The sequence below is a fragment of the Temnothorax americanus genome, unplaced genomic scaffold (genome assembly GCF_048541705.1).
Source record: "Temnothorax americanus isolate GAGA-0224 unplaced genomic scaffold, ASM4854170v1 Scaffold28, whole genome shotgun sequence".
In the NCBI taxonomy this organism is placed as follows: domain Eukaryota; kingdom Metazoa; phylum Arthropoda; class Insecta; order Hymenoptera; family Formicidae; genus Temnothorax; species Temnothorax americanus.
Window position 1 is genome coordinate 2,178,500 of NW_027509421.1, and position 19,413 is coordinate 2,197,912.

Below are 19,413 nucleotides of genomic sequence, written 5' to 3' on the forward strand. Positions count from 1 at the left end.
GGGGGCTTAAGCCCGATCTTAGACTAGTTTAATTGTGAACTTTCGCCATTACTCTCCAACGTTATGCTTGGCGTTGATCGACGCGATGTAAGGTTCAAACGATAATGCACGCCGAAATGCTAAATATCTTGCGGAAGAACATTTCTCACACAACACTTTTTGAGCATTTATAGTGACATTATCTCGCTCCCAATTGCACACTTTATTTGATTTAACAATTACATTTGAATCTATTTGTTCATATTTATTATGTAACATGAAATTTGCACGTAAGAGTTCCACAATCATTTATTACCATTATTAGGTCTAAGAACAGTTTAAGGTAGAATCGGAAAGTCGGTTGAGGGTATCGTAGTTTACGCGATAATATTAAGCTATTAAAGTCCACTATAGCAACTTTACATTTTTTGGCGTGATGCTCATAATTGCAGGCATTTTCCATAAAATATATCGATCTAGGGTGTTTTATGTGCCAGAACAACAAAATCTTATAAAAAATTAATGGATTGATATCACGCACACAAATTAAGCAAGCGGAGTTTGATATAACGTTGGAAAAACGTTAGTTTAGAAATTACAAAATATTCACACGAATGTCGGAACGTTTGGTATCGAAATTTTATTCTCTCACATGATTATTGCAAGTTGGTCTGTAAGGTATATGTATGTTTGAGAAATAAAAACTACGCTTTTTTGCACGACGCACTCGTGCAAAACCATACAGTGGTCAAACCAAATCTAAGAAAAGAAGCGCAACTCTCGCGAGGCTGTTAACAGTATTCCATGCTCGATCGGCAAAGTGCCTAAGTTTACGTATTTGCGGTAGACCCGCGAAGCTGGGAATAGTTATCAAACGCCGAGGTTATTGCGCGCGCGCCGCACCTGCAGCCTGTCTGCAACTTGGCGGCGCGGCGTGCAATGACGCGAGAAGGGTGTTGAGTCTTTGTTTCCGGAATAATTAATCTCGACGAGTGTCAACGGGGGAATACCACCGAGTCTCCGAGCAACTTCCTTCAATGTCTCGATGTCACTGTAGTTAGTCGTTTTCTTCTGGAACGACCGACTGCATTATAGTATCCGCGAAAGTCGAGTATCCTCAATTGGATCCTTTTACGCGAAATCCTCACTCGATCAATATAAAAACGAATCTCTCAACTAATATGTATTATTAAGGTTTACACATTTTCCGTTTTTTTCTTATCATCCAGAAAATTTCTCTATGAAATAATCAATCTTCTGCAGAGGTTTTTGTAATTCAAAGTGAGATGAATAAGCTATAAAACAGACAGCATGAATAATGAAATAAATTCACTATCCTAATAAACCATTTTAATCTTATATATTAATCTGGCTTTTGAATTATTGAAAGGTATAAATATCTGACACAATATACCGTGTCCCCTCGCATTCATCTTAATTAATAATTTCAATCATTTTCAAAAAACGTTTGCCTCTGTCACTTGAGAAGCGCGACTCTCTCTCTCTCTCTCGTTCTTGTCGAAAAAGCTCATCCCCGCTCGCTAAATCGTCCGCGTGATGAAATTTTGTCGTTGTTCAAAATTAATAATCATCCGAGTTTCTCCCCGCCACCCCGCCGCGCGCTCACATTCGTGCGCTTATTCCACAAAACAAACATTCCGCGCGTCTGCCAACGGACACGCGCATTAATTCCAGTAATTCCAGCAATTAATCGTGCATCGAGGACGCGTAGCGTAATTAATAACGAGCGTTTGTCGCCGACGAAAGGTCGCTGTGGAGCCTAAACGTGTGGTGGCGCAGTCGACGACGACGGCGAGCGAGCGACGGGAATGTTAGGCTGCCGGGAACTCCAGGCCGCAGCACCCACCGAAAACTTATGGCTCGGCAGGACGTGTAATTTCCTGTCTACTAGACCGACTTTACGCCCTCTCCCCTTACTTGTGCTATGCCCCTCTCTTTCGCTCCCCCTTGAATTTTCTTGCCCGTGGAACGACGATCATTCTACAATCGCGACGTGTATGCGCGCCGACGCGACGCTTACAAGCTCCCTTTCTCTTTGTTCCCTTTCTTTTTTTAGACCGCGATAATTCCTGCGGGAACCAACGAGCTTATTAAGCGCTCGAGTATGCGCATCCTCATGCCGTGCCACTTTCTTTTAACTCGACGGGCCTCGCGTCTCTTAAATTAATGGCACTCATGAATCAGACACGATACGCGAGCGCGAACGTCACACAAGCGAGCGACTTTCCAGACCACATCTGAGAATTACGATATTGCGAAATGACACATGATTTTAATATTTCATACCGATGACGAGACGGGTGGAAGATAAAAATCGGTAAAAATAACATTATCGAGTTTTCAAAATCACTTATACTTGTAGCATAATTATCTCGAGAAGTACGTCCTTAATAATAAAATAATAATTGAGCCGTACCTCGTGCATTGCTCTTCGGAGGACCGATATTTATTAAATATCGTACACCGCCGGGGGGGGGGGGGTTCATAAAACAAACCGCAAAGTTTCCAACCCGATTTTAAGAAGAATTAAAAAGTCAATGAAGCATGCAATGCACATAAATTATGCATGAACCATAGAGTTTCATACTTAATAGCATAACAGCAAAGTTAGTAATAGGATAATAGCGAAGTTACTTTAGAGATACGAAAATGACATTTTACGTCGTCGCACAATATTTATCATTCTTACTAAACAGCTTATGGTAAGACTCTCTGTACCGTGTAAAGCCAGAAAATTTTTCAACGTTATTATTTGTTATTTGTAATGCCCTTTGGAGTGAAACTTCTCGCGAGAAGCTTACAATCGCGAGTATCAAGCTTGATTCGATGCCGGGGGTCTCTATACGCTTCTCGTAGCCTTCTAAAAATTAATGAAGCTCATGCGTCATTACACGATACCTGAGTCTCGTAACTCGACTGTGGGTTAGATCATTCGGGAAACACGCGGGATCGGCGGAATGCAATTACTCCGGCGCAGCGGAGGAGGAAACGTTTGACGAAAGCAGAAAAATACGGACAGGAAATGAGGTTAAACCATGTATATATACGCGCGAGATTTTTATTATTGCACGCGCCCCGCGCATGCATACGTGATGTCGTTTAAAGTTAGTTTACATTTAAATTTCGTCGATCGCCTGCCCGTTTTCCAAATTTGATACAGTTCTCATCTCGTAACGCGCGTATGTAAAATAGTGATAACGGCAAGCATATTTTTCGATCGGTACACGGCAGAGGCATTATATTATTTTATTTCGCGCGAGTTTTTGTGCGGGGCGCGAGACGCGACCCGAACAACAAATACCGACCTGCATCGCCGAGAGAGAGACGCAGTGTCTGCGCGACGTAATTATGTACTGAGGAGTTGCAAGACTTGCAAGAGTTGCAAGAGGAAGAAACAATCTCGCTCCAAGATCGATGACGTCGCTTGTTCCTTTCTCTCTGTTTCCATTTTTCAGGCCACGTTATCTTGTCGCGCGTATAGCACCGTGAAAACTGTGTAGCTCGTATCGCACGACGAATGCCTTCCATGTTTTAGACAAACTTCTTTCCCCCCCATCTCCCCCATTATGCGAGAGTCGCGTTCGTTAGCGTTCGCATTTTTCAGCTTTTAAAAGATTAAGATAATCTCGCGCTCTACAACACCGGCGAGCGCTTTTTTTTTCAACGCGAAGACGTTATATATACTTTTACGATGTACGCGGATGATAAAATATTTCTACGGCGATTGAGAGGGGCCAATCGTTCGGAATTGGCCATTTGAAAGATTTCCGGATGTACAATATAATGTCACAGAAAGCGTCAACAACGCGCAGATAATGATTTATTTGTTATAATTTCTCGCAAGCGCTATCTACTCGCGCCGCTTGAACATGCAAAATGTCAACAAGCCGGGGCACGGATTCAACGTTTACGTTGTCGCATGCGACGAGCGGAGATTTGGCCGGCGCGGCGGGCGGCAAGCCGGCAGTTCGAGCTTCGACTTGCTACTAATCAGCTTAATTTGTAACTTGTAAAACACACAAGCTGGGTCCGCGGTCCTTAACGAAGTTATCCCTTGTTAGGCATCCGCTTCTCTCCTCCTTCCAGATCTCGCCGGCTCGGTCGTGGCCCGCACGTTCACCCGACTCTGGCAAAAACAGAAAAAATATATATAGAAAAAAGCTGCTCGGACATGTTGCTCGGAACAAAATTGCTACCGGGCGTTGCCGCCGACACATGGCCATCGTGACGGTTTTTAAAAATTTTTACCGCCATTATTTTTCCATTGCTCTGGTCGAAACGTCACCGTGCTGCCGCGCGCCGCCGCGCCGCTATTCTCCCTTTCTCTCTCTGTTGCTGCTCGGGAAATTTTCCCTCCAAAAATTGATTTTGTGTTACGTGTCTGTCTTCATCGTTGTTCAAGCATTGAAAGTTACACGCTACACAAAGAACAAACTAATTCATTTTTCAACGCGCCGCGCACAGGTTTTCGAAAACGAGCAAGCCGCGTCGCGCCGGGGCTTCGGCTCTATCGCAACGCGATGAAACGCGGGAGATTCGACGGCACATGGAAACCCGTTCGTCGGAAATGTTTCCCACGTTTTGGAAACATATAGGCCTGGAGAAGAGATTACGTTTATTTCAACGAGCACCACTCCAACTTGTAGCGACGCGATTCAGCAGCATATAGTTTGGGAATAATTCAGCCGTAACTGCTATGATAGCTCCTACGATTTAGTCGCTCGTGAAATGGAATGAAAATAGGTTTGTAGATTTAGTATTTTTGTTGCAATATGATTTTTTTAAAACTTATTTCGTCAGAATATATGTGCCTCGTGATCCGTAATTTTACAAAAAGATTTATTAAAACACGCGTTAATTTTTGACCGAAGCAAATCTTAAAAATAATAACGCCGCTCCTAACTTTCGCGACGTAAACAATCGTCGCAATTTTTAATACTGATTGCAAAAAACAAATATTATTTCTTATATATCCATATATATATATATGTATATATATACATATATAAGGTATATTTATTATTTCTAAGATATCTCTTGATATTTGTGCACATGTTTGTCCTGTCACAGGTTGAGAAGTTTAATATTTCACTAGTCATGTGAGAGCCGTTTGTCACATAAACGCGCACGAACATACATTGCGTGGTCACGACGCGACGAAAGGGGCGATTATTCGCGTCACGTCCGGCCACAAAATTCGGCTTCTCGGCGTTTGTTTAAGATAATGGACAGTCGGTAAAAAGTTTTCCAGCCAAAAACGACTCTACCCTCGTGAAGTCGTTAACAAAAAGCGGACGAGCTCTCCCGGAACTTCGTTAACGAACGCGGAGGGACAGGTATACGTCGTAAGCTCCGCGTAAGTCGTCGCAGAAAATAATGACGTGCGAGGGCGGCTGGGAAGTGATTTCCGCAGGAACTACAAGAGACGAATTTAATCCGCTGCAATTATATGCACCAACATCGGTGTGGTCGCGGGGAGGACATGACTCCGTGCCAGAATTTACCTCGGGGACGAGCGCTTCAAGGTGCTCCCTCGAGCACGCGGGATGTAATTTCGATCTCCGGAATAAAGTAGACTGATTCTCGCAGTAACCGAAAAACTGCTCCATCTGTTATATGTCTGGCAGCCGGCGCGCGGCGCCGGTAAAAAATCGACGAGGTGACTCTAAGAATATCAACTTAACAGCGCTTCGACGTTCCTCTTTCGTGAATCTCTTTAAATAAAACTCCATGAATATTGTTTATGCTTGTATTAAAATTTTTTAAAGTGTATCATGTAGCATTGTTTTCTATTTATATAGGAAATGAAGTTTGTACTTCGTCGAATGTCATAACTTTAATATCGAAGAAGAGAAAAAAAGGAAAGAAAATAGAGGTTTTTTAAAATATGTTTCTTTCCAACACTCTACGATAGTTTCGAAATTAGACAACTGAAAATTATATACCTATCTCAGAAAATTAGATGTCTTAATGTCTTGAAAATTCTCTTCCAATTGCTTATTCTTCACGAGCTAGGTATTTTTTACATATTCAAATATAGTACACTGTATAATTTCAGAAATATTAAGTCCTAGAAAGATAAATATAAATATGATTTATATGTATCAGAATATGTTAATTACACATATATATATGTTTATTTTATTATCAAGTTTTCTTAGTTGAAAAAGGTTCCTAAAATAATTCTTATAGATATTTTAAACTTGCATAATATGGAATGATTAAATTCATTTCAAATGTCTTACGATTTATTGACTGAAAAATATGATTCAAAGTATACGATAAAAAATACAGAGTTCATGTTATTAATATTCATTAATTAGATAAGTTGATTATAATTTTAATGATCCTTGACTCCGTTTTCTACGAGAAAATATCATCGCAAGAAATTTCTATTTTATAAGCTTTATTTATATATTTGTATTTCTGAATTCTATATAAGGAAGCGATACAGCAAAAACTTTCGGGAAAAATATGAAGGAATTCGTTTTACGTTAACGTCAATTGATATTTTTCTTCATCGAGAAATGCGTTGATACAGCGATCAACGAAGACGAATACTCGCGAAATTTTGCTTTCGCGAAGCGTCCAGTATATCGAACTTTCTTCCTTCTGTCATCGCTTCTGGTTCTCACACGTACGCAGTTATGAAACAGTGATTTCGGAAGTACGGTACTTAATTCCGTCCAGTGTAACGGTCACTTTGATTTACGAAGATCGTTTCGCGCCGCGCGCCCAGGACGAAAGTCGATTGGGATTCGATCTTATTCCAAAACTCATTTCGCTCAGCAGGCGTACTCGGCTCGATTTACGACTTCGTCTCGTGGATCCGAAGTAATCGTCGGATCCATTTCTCTGGAGTCGACGAGTACTCCGTCACGGGGTTCTCAAAGTCTCGCGGCTTTCGGTTTTCACCCCCCTTCTTACTTTTCCTTCTCCTTACTCCCCTCTCCCTTTCCTCCCCCGATTTCCCCTCACGCGGCCGAATCGCGTCGGTATCCTCCCGTGATTCACGTACGAAGACTTTTTTACGTGACTGCCCGACCATCCGTCCGTTAAATTTCCTCATCCAATTAAATTCGATCGTCATTAAATTTCGTTAGATACGTGCCGTTAGCTTCGCGGCCGTCTCGGCTGAAATTCAATTACTTCCATTATCGAAGTTTTTGGGCGCTCCCTTACGCTCGCAGTATCAAACTTTGCCGATCGCACAGCGAAATGTTACTAACGCGATGCCCCGAATCTCTATGTGTGATTCCTCGATCTTCTTCCGATACTTCCCACGTCCTATTCGTCGGCAACGTTGTGTTTAACTGGTTTAACACAACACGAATTTCTTGCGAATTTCCAAACGAGATTTTCAACCGCGAATCATGAATATTATATTAACGTCAAAACAGATTATTCATTAAATAACATGAAATCGGTATCGTTCTAATGTTACAAATTAATATCTCATCTCATTACACGTTCAAAATTAATCGCTAAATTTTATGGCAATATAAACTCTCCGTATCTTGGGAAAATATTTCGATCCGGTTTTGCTGAATGGATTGATTTTAATTAAATTTAAATTAAACTTTCTTTTCTCTGATCGCGTTGCGATTTTGAATTTAAATTTAAAACACGTTTACCTTTCGCTGCCACGATAATCGTGCGGAGGATAGTGCAAAAAACACCACATTTTTTTAAACAATATGTATTTTTCTCTTCATTGTGAACATAAAATTGCTTTCTTGCAGTTTTCAGCGCTCTCCGATATTCCTTATATCAATGAAATGTTATTTTCCCTTTTGTAAAACCTTCAATCCCAGCTGTATCTACGGCGTGTGTACGGAATTGCGGAGTCGATCTCTCCGCTTTAGGTTTCGAAATGTGTATACACCGAAGCTGCTTTTTCTCCTCCGCGAGCGAGAGACGACGGACGAGCAACGCTCGCGCCAGCCTCCGCTGCACGGCCATTGTTTACAGTTGCATCCTCCCGCGCAGTTGCACCCCCGGTGCAGCGTCGATATTCACATTGATCAGATTTTGCTCCCTTCTTGGAATGCGTGCGCGGGCGTGTGCGTCGACCCGAACCAACTGCGGTTCGCAGCCGCGATTTCGATTTTTTGTCGTCGCCTATACGCCGTGAGTAGCGGTACCCGTCCATGTAATCCACCCTTGTTGCGAGCTTGCGGTCGTATGTACATATATATACGTTGTGTTTGTGTCCCGGCTACGAAGTTTACCTTCTTGCAGCCGAACGAAGTTATAGGTCGGATTACCACGCTCGACTAACACGAGTTTCAACGACAATTTGCTCGCCAACTTGGATCGCTCGATTTGACACCGCTTCGACGTCTCGCGTTTTTTTTCCCCTACAACACGTACCCGGGAGACTCCTTCATAGTTTCTATCGTGAAATATCTTACGTATAAATTTCGATTGAATACTTCAATTAACTATAATTAATGTGATGCGAGATGTCGATATTGTCGAGTCACTTGGATTTTTCAAGGGTCTTAGGTGTGCTGCAAAAAGCTGACACTGAATGACAATTTCTGTAATAACTATACGAGATTGGGGGACATAGAATTTTGATGCCATTTCGTTCAACAATTTGGATCACCATACTTTTGCATCGATTGGACAAAAACGCGATTTTTCGAGCTGGAATATTGCTTTAATTGAGATCGCGATCGCGTGAAATTACTCAAACCATGAAATTCAGTGAATCTTTACGTTTTCGATATATAGGCTCTCGCGATATCTGTATGACCCCACCGCGCTCCCAATGAATTCGATTCGAAATCCGATTTTTTGTAATGAATCCATTCAGTCGAGCGATTTGATGAATAAAATTCCTAGAGTGCTGCGCGATCAGCATGCCTTTGAATTGGGAGTTTGAATTCGATGGTTTTAGTAACGACTTATTTTTAAAACCGAGCGCAGCGAAATTTTATACATATATATATATATATATATATATATATATATATGTTATCAATTAACGGTAATGTTGATCTGTGAAAGGGAGCAATCGACAATTGTCGGCTATCTGACGTTTTTTCAACACTTTGAAGTTAATACCCGCAGCATATTCTTCAAGAGTAACAATGGCACGGCAATCACGAGAAAATTGAATAAAACTTTATATAATTTACGCATACTTTTAAGCAAGCAAAACGTGTGAGGGAAGAGAATATTTTAATTGTAACGAATTAAAAGAAAACAGATTGTTCTATCAACTAACGAACTTAATTGTACCCCATATATAACTTCATAAAATCTTCTTTAAGTAAAATAGGTTCGAAACTTCTTCCTTTACGAGCATTACTCACTTTAGAAACTTAAAACTTAAAACTAGTTCATGTAGAAACAGTGACCACCGAGCAGGATAAATTTTCTCTCCAGTTAGCCAATATTTTGTCGCCCGAGAAAATAATATCATATGTACGCCTTTAATACACTTCAATAACGTCTTAATATCTTAAAATAACTCAACTTTATTTACAGTTATTATCGCGCGCGCATTTGTCACGTATATGAATAAATAAGACAACAGTTTTATAGTCGAAATAGATAAGTTTTGTATTATTCCTTAAACAATATGATAGATTTTGATTAATTTGTTGCGATAAATACACGGGAGCCCCTGAATTGAGAGAGAATTCTTGGTATCTCAGTTTCGCATCATATCTCTCTCTTGTTTAACTAAAATAACTAAATGACAGTTACGCGAAAGTCCGGTGACAATAAAAGCGATAGTCGGTCTTACAGGAATAAATACAGGATTCTCCGTATATATGTATGAGGCTCGACGGAAGAGAAAATTTTGCGGTGCACAACGTATAAGTTCGCACGTCCTCGACTACCATTGGACGGAGAGTACCTAGTCACTTTTCCACGGAGTCAGCAGGTCGTTCGATGCGGTCCGGAGAACGAAGTGGGTATTCCCCGCGAGAAAACCTATAAAATCGGCTTACTTCGATACAACCCGCTTCCGACCTCCGCCTCCGTCTCTCCATCTCCGGCCACGGTGTCCGCGCCGGATGTCTTCGTGTGCGGAAGGCTTAGGTCAAAGTCCCTAGGTTTCGTTTTATAAAACAGCACCGCGCGGCGGTTGATGGACTCGAAAAAAACTTGACCGGAGGCTCGATCGCGTCATCCATTGCTGATATCAGTCTCGCTATCGAATTGTAAAGTTTGGCATTTTAATAATTTTCAAGGATTTATTTCAAGGAAAATTTTCATTTTCACCTCTCACTTCTTTCCCATCGTTTTATCCGCTTATTACGCGGTATTATTTTTGGTATATTTCATCGAAATAAAAAAATTCAAATTTTTATTAGCGAATATCCATATAACCATCTCAAAAATCGCGAATGTATTGATTTATGGATTTATTTATTACACGTCAGCCGCAAATTTAAAATCATGTTCTGCCAAGTCATAGATAATTTATTGCTGCATATGCATGCGATCGATAAATAAATCATCAGAAGTGAAAGATGCAGCGAAAGATCCCCAGTATCTGTCTGCGTCCGCTTTGTTTCGTAACGCGAGGCGGTCGCTATCGAGCACCAGCTGGAAATCGGCTTACACGTTCTCCCATCGATCCTTTTCCCCGTCTCGAGCGCGGGCGAAAGGCAAAGCTCTCTTCGTGATTTCCTGCAGGATACCTCGAGCGCGGTTGGTAACCGCAATTTCGACCGCGTGCAAGAGGACTAAAGACGAGGCGAAAAGGATCTACGGAGCGTGGTCTGGTTTGCGGGACAGGACGAACTCGCGGAGAGCGAAAGAGGAAGAGAGAGAGAGAGAGAGAGGGAGAGGGGAGAGAGAGAGAGAGAGAGAGAGAGAGAGAGAGAGAGAGAGAGAGAGAGAGAGAGAGAGAGAGAGAGAGAGAGAGAGAGAGAGAGAGAGAGAGAGAATGTGTGTATATGTGTGTGTGGTGTGTCCGATTTCTGCGGTAGGGTGGAATCGGTGAGAGAGCTGAAAAAGCTGGAAAAGCACGAGAGAGACACAGACTGGAGACTGAGGACGATGAGAAGCGGCGGCGAGAGGCGGTGGACCCCATTGTTGACTCCTAATTCCACTTCGACGCCTAATTAAGTCAGCGCGCTGATTCTCTTTCGAGCCCCGAGGCGATGGCGAAAAGTCCCGCACAAGAAAAGATCGAAAGAGACGGAAAATTGGGTGCGGAGGAAAAATATAAAACTTATTACTTTTGCCGCGCCGAATGATGCTGACCCGCGAGTTCTGGCCGAGTGCGAGAGAAACTTTTTTTTAGAAAGATAATTTTTAACATTTATAGAGAGATAAATGCTTATTATTAAATGATTCGATTATTAAAATCATTTGACGTACGTTTCTAATTCAACCGTGTAAATGTATAATTAAAGAACGACGAGTGCCATCGATAAATAATCGATAAATAATCGATCGCACAACTAAATGGCAGATTACCTCTTTCTGAATGAGGATATATCCTAATACAATCCGCATTCCGCATTGAATGAATCACACTTTTATCGATTATTATATTTAAAAATTCAGATATTTTATTCCTCATGATTAAGAATAACGGTGAGCAAAATATTTTTTTGTTATTTGCAACAAATTCGTCTCGTGATCTGATTAATGTTCCGTACTTTCATTTTGACGTCTGATTAAGTCAGTGGGTTATTTCTCTTGACTACCTTCCGAGTCGATGGCGTTAGGAAGGTGCCGGGCGGACGGAAAGAGACGGAAAATTGGATAGGGAGAAACTGCGGAACTCGTTACATTTACTGACACGAAGTGCCGGGCTAGTAACACGAATGTTGTTGGAAACTTCGGAAGTTCCTGGAATGTTTTGCGCTATTTCTACATAGGTAGTTACATAATTCTCGCAGTTTGATGCATATTCGCGCGTCTTGCGTAGCACTACCCCGCGTCTCTCTCCCCCCGAAGTTTTTATCCTTCACCATACATTAAGCTTTAAATCCGATAGCGGGCGAGAGCGCGTGTCGGGCAGTGCTCTTATCTCGCCACTGATCGCTTTCGGGTAGCGGTATACGTTTTTAACGGCCTCGTAACATTATTATTTTCTAATTTTAGCCGTCTGCCGGTCAAATTAGAAAGTTGATTAGAACATTTGGAAACCAATCCCGGTTTCCGAAGCTTGATACAAGCTGAAACGATCTGCTTTAACAGAAACGCGCGGATGCAGCTTTTTTTAAATATAATATAAAAGTTTCATGTTTTTATTGACGCGACTGTTTCTCTTTAAAAATGCATAGTGTTAAATATATTACAAATGCGACAGCGGAAATTTTCAGAGTTTTACTTTTTACTTTAATGGAACGGCCGCCCGGCTGTATTTTTCTCAATGTAATACAAAAAATCAATATGTAGAGCATAAAAGCTTTTATTAGATCTATAAATAAGTATTGGTGATAAATGTCCTGGATGTTGTTTCTCTGTGATATTAATAGCTCTCTCGCTATTGATCCGGAACCTTTTTTCCTCCGCGAGCGTTGCCCCCGTTGCTACCGATCCACCGAATATGCGATGCCGGCGGATGCATGCTGCAGGATCGATCGTGAGATATGATTTTACGACGGCGAGCCGGGAGAGAGAGGTCCGCTCGCGCGGTGGCATTCGAACAGTCGTGGATCGTAATTCGAATCGGACGTCGTATCAGCCCGGAGCGTATTCCAATCCGCAAACCGAGAGGTACCGAGCAAGAACGGCCAAGGACGATGGCAACTGAATCCCCATGCTCGCCCGAGCCAGACGTCGAAATCAGCTTACGCCTACGCAAATCAGGCTTTGTAGATTGTGGAGCGGCGCGAAAAAGAGTGCGATGTCCCAATTTACAACGGGCTCATGCCGGATATTTGCAATGATTTTCCCGTATTCTCGCGGCATCGCGAAACTTTGATTCCGTTTCGCCGCGGCAGATCGGTATATGCTCGAGGATTGCCCGCGTGAGATTTGGAAGAAATCTTGAATCGTCTGATATATTTTAAGAATATATAGCGCTTCGAAATAGCCGACTACGTGTTAGCTATTCGTCGTTTTTATTACTCCTGATGAATGTATAAGCTAGCTTAAAGAACGATTTACGGATCTCGTTACACATGATCGGCTTTATCTCCAGTTTCGCATTCTATTGGCTTGTAACGCTTATAACGAGAAATCTGCATGAGTTTACAATTCTACCGCGACTATTTCTAAAAATCGAGTTCGGCGAACATTTTGCAAAATTTTCACGGTTATCGCCGCGATGGAAAGCGGCGATTCTGCCGTAGAGGTGTTCACGTGGAAACAGGAGGAAGCTGCAAGACGAAGAGCTAGAGTTTCCTGGAACGATATCCGCGCTGGCATCGATCGCGCCAATTGTTGTAGCCAGATAGTTTACGATAGACCAAACCCTAAGAAGCTGAGCCAGTATCAGAGCACGATTATAGACGTGTAATTAGCGTTTTTAGCGTAAGATTATTGATTCTCATTTATTCAAACTTTTTGAAAGAACAATTAATAATGGAGGAGCGTAAAAATGTAAAAAAAAAAGAAGAATATAAATAGAGAAAAAGAAAAAAGGAAAATAATATGACAAGATATATGATAGAGAGACGAGGGGGAAAGAAAATGAATCGATCCGGAAAAGGAAGGGTTTGACGGGTTTTGGGGAAAACGAAAAGTGGAAAAACGGATGAAAACGAGGAAGCATCGAGATTTATTGAGAAATCGAAGAGTTCCCGGCGACGCCTGTGGCGACGAAATCAATGGTGCCGACGTCATCGTCGCCGTCGTCGCCGCCGCCGTCGTTACCGTCGTATCCGAGCATAACGTCGCGTCGCTCCCGTTGGAAATGCTATATAAGATCTGGACCTAAAGGAGATAACACCCCGTGAAAGGGATTCACCGAGATTAACCTTCCGGACAGATAAGGATTTCGAGTCTCGGCCGATAAAGCTACCCTCCACGCCAACGTCCATCCGTCTTGGACAACTGGTATCAGTTTCCGAGACAGTATCCGTATTACCGGACTTGTGGTTGTTGATGGCCGTGGGTCCGTGCAAGAAATCGGGGAATCGTTAATGATGGAAGTCAGACCGCAAGATAATTGGCGGTCGGAGTCGCCGATATATACGTCGCCGGTAAGGTGGTGAGAATTAATGAGACTCGCGCAAACGAACCTGAGTAAAGTCGTATTTGACTGTCGGGCGATCGATCTTCCGGGTTATCGCGTCGCCTGGATCGCCGCCGCGGCGTTTATAGATGCGCCGCGGGAATTGGGAAGAAGTTTGGAAACATCAGAGACGCGTCGGAGAATAATATGCTGCTGAGAGGACCGTGTCGAGAGATGGACGGGGGATACGGCGTAGGAAAGTACGGGGCCATCGTCGCTATATGAATTCTTTATCGCACATGTGCGGGCATAAATAATAGACAGTAACATCTGCAACTGCGCGACGATCATGCCGAACTTTTTGCTTATTTAAACATCCACATGCGCGATATATCATATATATGGTTTTTTTAAATAAAATTATAAAATGTTTCTTCGTAATAATTAATATGGCTATAATAAGATATTATGTAGGACAACTTCGCGAATTTCCTGCAATACCTCTCATACTTTTGATACTTATTAATTAAAAGGATAACGTTATACTTGGATCATTTTATATATATCAAGCGATTCTCTCTGATGTCAGCACAAAGCTCGAACCTTATTTCTGAGGCTTCTTATGGGGGGGGGGGGGGAAATGCAGCTATCGATAAAATCGTCTCTTCCGGTCAGTTCAGTCTTCAATATCCGGAATACAGCGAACGCTACTTCCTCGAAAATGTCCAGATTAAACCTTCTTAATTATCGACGACGTCGATCGATCGTGGGGCCATTAATAACATTAGATGCGGTTCGCGATAAGTCAGTCGAGAGATCGACTTTTTTTTACCCTCTCGATAGAACGGTAACGATCGTTAAGACGTTGCTGCAATTAATCTTGGCGATCTTGCACGGTAACATTCTAATTTCATGGGGAAAAGGGCGGTCCCCGGACAACGCGGGTGGATGTTCCGACTTATCCCGACAAGAGATTGTGCAATTGTAAATTCGTCCTAGATGATAACCAGCATTTAGAATTGTAGCTATAGTCGCGTTCGAAAAGGGAACGATGCTTTTCGTATATGCTGTCTGCTTTCGCGAATCTATAGTTAATTGGTGCCGAAACTTCCGCATTCCAATTAAGGATGCGAGTGTCACGACAGAAGCCCACGACGCGTCTCCGTCTACCGACTTACAATTTCCAGAGACAATATTAACGTTGCAGAGTCGGACGACAACGACGACGACAACGACGACGAGGACGATGACGATTACGATGCAGCACGGTGCAATATAGGCAAAAGTGGCTCGTGATTTGTTAAACGCGCAGAAATATGGAGGACCCCGTGCCTCCCGTGCTGGAGGCCGGTGAGTAGTTTTCGCTATCGATCGCGCGCGGAAACTAGCACAGCATTTGATCAATATGAACCACTCTCCGCATCGCTCCCTGACAAATTCGACCGCCGTTTTTATTATTACTGCGAACGTGCAGGATCACGAAAGGCGCTTGACTGGCGGCCGAACTCGCTGGTTCGTTTATCTTATAGTTGAACGAGTTATGACGTCGGTATATGGCAATATATATGAGGGGCGGCTATTCCATTAGTTTTATAAAGTTTTACCAAGTTTGGGAAATTGGACGGGGAGAGAATATCCTTCTCCCTTTATGAAACTCGAAGTTAAAATTATAAGCGTAACATCTGCATATATAATATGTAATGTGGTTAAACGATGGAGGAATAATAGTGATATATTCTGAACTTGATATTCTGAATATTTGACAAAATAATGACAATAAAATGTTAATTATCCAAAACGACGATTGCGAGAATATTTCATTTGCGGCAAATATAATTTTCATATTACACTAAAAAAAAAGACTGGTAGATATATCTAAACATATTTCGTTCGGAAGAATTGCAAAAATTATGTGCTATATAGATATAATCTTCAATATTTCCCTTAATATCGTAATTCAAATAGTATAAGAAGGGAAGATATATTATAACTATCATAAGCCGCTTAATATCTGCGTCTCGCGGAAACTAGATCTCAAGAACTTTGTTTTCGGTTTGATTTTACATGAGAGGTCACGCTCCCTTTCTCGGATTTGTGTATCCAATTATACCTGCATTTCGGGATCGTGCGTGCGTTCCCGTATATAGCTAAACAAGCTGATTGCCGCACGACATCGCGGTCAATCCCTGGCGAGAACGCGAGAACGCCAACGTTCGGACGAGCGGCGCAATATGCGATCCCGAAGAGACGTTTGTTAAATGACTCGGCGCACCGCGCGCAGACGGATGATGGATGAGGGGATGCGCCCGGGGTTTCTTCGCCGGTAATTCTGAAAAACGGCGCCGCCCTTACGCGGAATCCAATAAAACGAATTGGCGTGCCGTACCCGTACAACTTCGATCGGGACGGAAATAAAGGATCGAGATAAAAGCCGCCTTTGACGAGGCGGGTAAGCTGATCGAGCGCGCGCGAGTCTGCCTCTCCGAGACGGTCAACCATCATTTTTACCACCGACTGTATATCCGTCAACGACCGCGAGACGTCGAGTCGAGTTGTCGATTCTTAGGTTTTCGTGCTTTCAATATACTTGAAACTGATATTGAAACGGAGAGATCGCTTAATTTCGATTTTATTGGACAGTTTAGCCCGATGACATTTTACCATTTCTGTTTGACAGGCAATACAGAGTGTAAGTGTAATATAGGTGAAATATTTGAGGTGGATTCAGGATCTGGTAAAAAAGAAGCGTCTATACAAATATGTGTATTTAGAAAAATGTTTATTTATTTTTTAAATTTATTTAAAAGAGCGAACGCGGAATTAATTTATAATAAGTGCCATGCTTATCAGATTATGTTAAAGCGGATGTGGCTGTCTTTTATCATGGTAGTACCATAATATTACATTAGTCTTGCAATGATATGTATTGCAGTGAATTTAACAATAACGTGTGCATTGTTTCGATTCTGCGTTGAATCCAATAATCACTTTCTCGCCATTGTACTCTGCAATATTTCGCGCAATAATTACATAATATATCCTATGAGTTACTAGTTACGTATTATTATAGAATATTATAATATTATGCTTTAATTTGTCAAAATTGGCGACCATTTTACATTGGTGTACGATAGTGCAAGAGTGCGCATACAGTGCAAGAAAGCGTTACGAAAATCCAATTTTTCCATGGATTTTATATACTTCGAGGATGTGTCACTAAATGCATCAACGCGTAGCAGTTGATTTCCTCGCGCGTTCCGACCCCTATATTGACGCGTCTTTCAATAAAACGAAATGATTTCTTGCTCAAGGAATATATCGTGGTCGAATTCGACGACAGCGGGGCACGTACGAAGCAGCGCCGTTGTGCCCGCAAATTCGCGAGGCATTTCTTAAGCTACCAGGATTTTTACTTCCTTGCGCGCGGCGTGGCGTGCGAGCGTGAGTCCAAGCCGCAGGAATACAATCACCACGACGTCCATTTTCGTGAATTAGATTTCCGTCTACGTCAACGGGGCCTTCTTTTTGTTTTGCCGCGCGCGCATGAAAGAACACTTCGGTTGAAAAGTAGAAGAGGAAATGGCGCGCGCGCTTCCGCGTATCCCCCCCTCCCCCTCCCCCTAAATGCGACGGCAAGACCTGGAGAGCAATTCTCTTGACAATTTGGCCTGGCGGTTCGCCAGCCGAGACCAGTCGATTCAACTAATCTAAGTTGCTTAGCACGACTTCGTTCGATTCGCCTCACCACACACCGCCGCCGCCGACGCCGCCAACACCACCCTCGTGGCCTCTCTCGAAGACTTCGGCTTATAGCTTCCCGTGTCGAAACCACCCCTGCTCCACCGTCGGCTCTCCTCTCGCTGGCTGTCGAGGGAGCGCGTACGAGAAACACGGATTTTCGCGCGTTTCCGCTTAACTACATACGTGTTCGGCGTTTATCGCGTACCCGAAATTGAGGAATATATATCTGTTTTAATTATCAAAGAGAGAGAAGGCGAGATATGTGTCAATTACAACGCGATAACAATTGGAACACAATAGTCCAGTCATTCTGTCATTCTGAATTTCCGGAACAAGAAAAATATATTTATTAAATGTTCTTGACTCTGGTATACTACCGTTTTGTATGCTTCCGACGTAGGTTTCTCGGTTTCTCTAGGAAGCTTTCCAGTCGCTCCAGACCAACAACGCGTCTTACAAATAGAATAAGTTTGCAACCGAACCTTCGGGAGAGTCCTATATATACCTTGCGAGACGCCACCGTAACTCGCCCGAGAACGCCGTTTTTTACGACATAATTGGTTAGCGCGCGGAATTGGTTTCGTATCTCGTTCGTCAGAATCCAGGGAACTTTATATAGCGCCCTCGCGACGCCGTGCATGACCCGATTTCTGATGTACGCCTGTTAATTCCCTGTCCGAATCAGCGCGGAGGAACGCAAAGGGATGTTTGAGAAGAAGCTTTAGTAGCGATTACACGTGTAAGTATAATCCAGTCGCTCTTGGCACGTTGTAAGTTAGCTTGTTTCTCGTTAAGTATCGATTAGAGAAAAGGCATATATATATATATATATATATATATATATATATATATATATATATATATCAACCGCGTCTATATTCCAACGATTCAGTATATATATTTCAAAAATAAGATTACGTTGTTATTATTATTATTCGTCAATTTGTCTTTAAAGCCCCCGAAATTGGATTCTCCTATACCACGGTTAGAGAAGGGTTGCGAGAGAGTTAGCGTCGTATCGGACTCTCGCAATTTGCACAGTCGATCCAGGAATTTCTGGCCGCTCTCCGCGGTGCCGCGCCGCCGTCCCTTTATACGCGTATTGGTGGATGGAGCGGATAGAGCGAGCGGTGGTATGCTTCCAACTATAACTTGATATCTCTTCGTCCCGCAGCGCCGTTATCGCCAGGGATGTACACGTACCATCGAGGGAGGTAAGACTACCTTCCCTCGCGCTAACTGCTTGACAAACTAAGTTAACGTTTCTTACGATGTAATTGGCTCCACACGGCAGCGGAGAATCGCATACCTCGCGTCGCCGGTCTAGTACGAGGGACGAGAGAGAGATAGGGGATGCTGCGGGAATCACGAGACGCGACGGAATCGTCCTTGTGATGTGTCCGGGCGTCGATGCCGGGAGGAATTCTCCCGGTGGTACAAAACAACGTGATAAAAGAGGAAGGGAAGCGCGTGCGGTAAATTGTACGTTTATTTGCGCCGGGATCCGGGCGGTGTGCGAGAAGACGACGAGGAGGAATAATTACGGAGGTCGAGAATGCGCGCGCGTGTTA

General features: G+C 42.8%; 1 protein-coding gene and 1 long non-coding RNA gene across 4 annotated transcripts in view; one reads left to right on the forward strand and one right to left on the reverse strand.

The window, feature by feature from the left end:
• Positions 1–19,413, forward strand: part of LOC143899646 (uncharacterized) — a 249,144-nt gene that overhangs the window by 107,107 nt on the left and 122,624 nt on the right. The gene's annotated exons all lie outside the window — the stretch shown is intronic.
• LOC143899659 (uncharacterized) overlaps positions 3,045–19,413 on the reverse strand; it is a 184,015-nt gene continuing 167,646 nt past the window's right edge. Inside the window, exon 5 of the long non-coding RNA XR_013257565.1 lies at positions 3,045–4,126. This is a non-coding gene — a long non-coding RNA (uncharacterized LOC143899659). The remainder of the gene's footprint in view (positions 4,127–19,413) is intronic.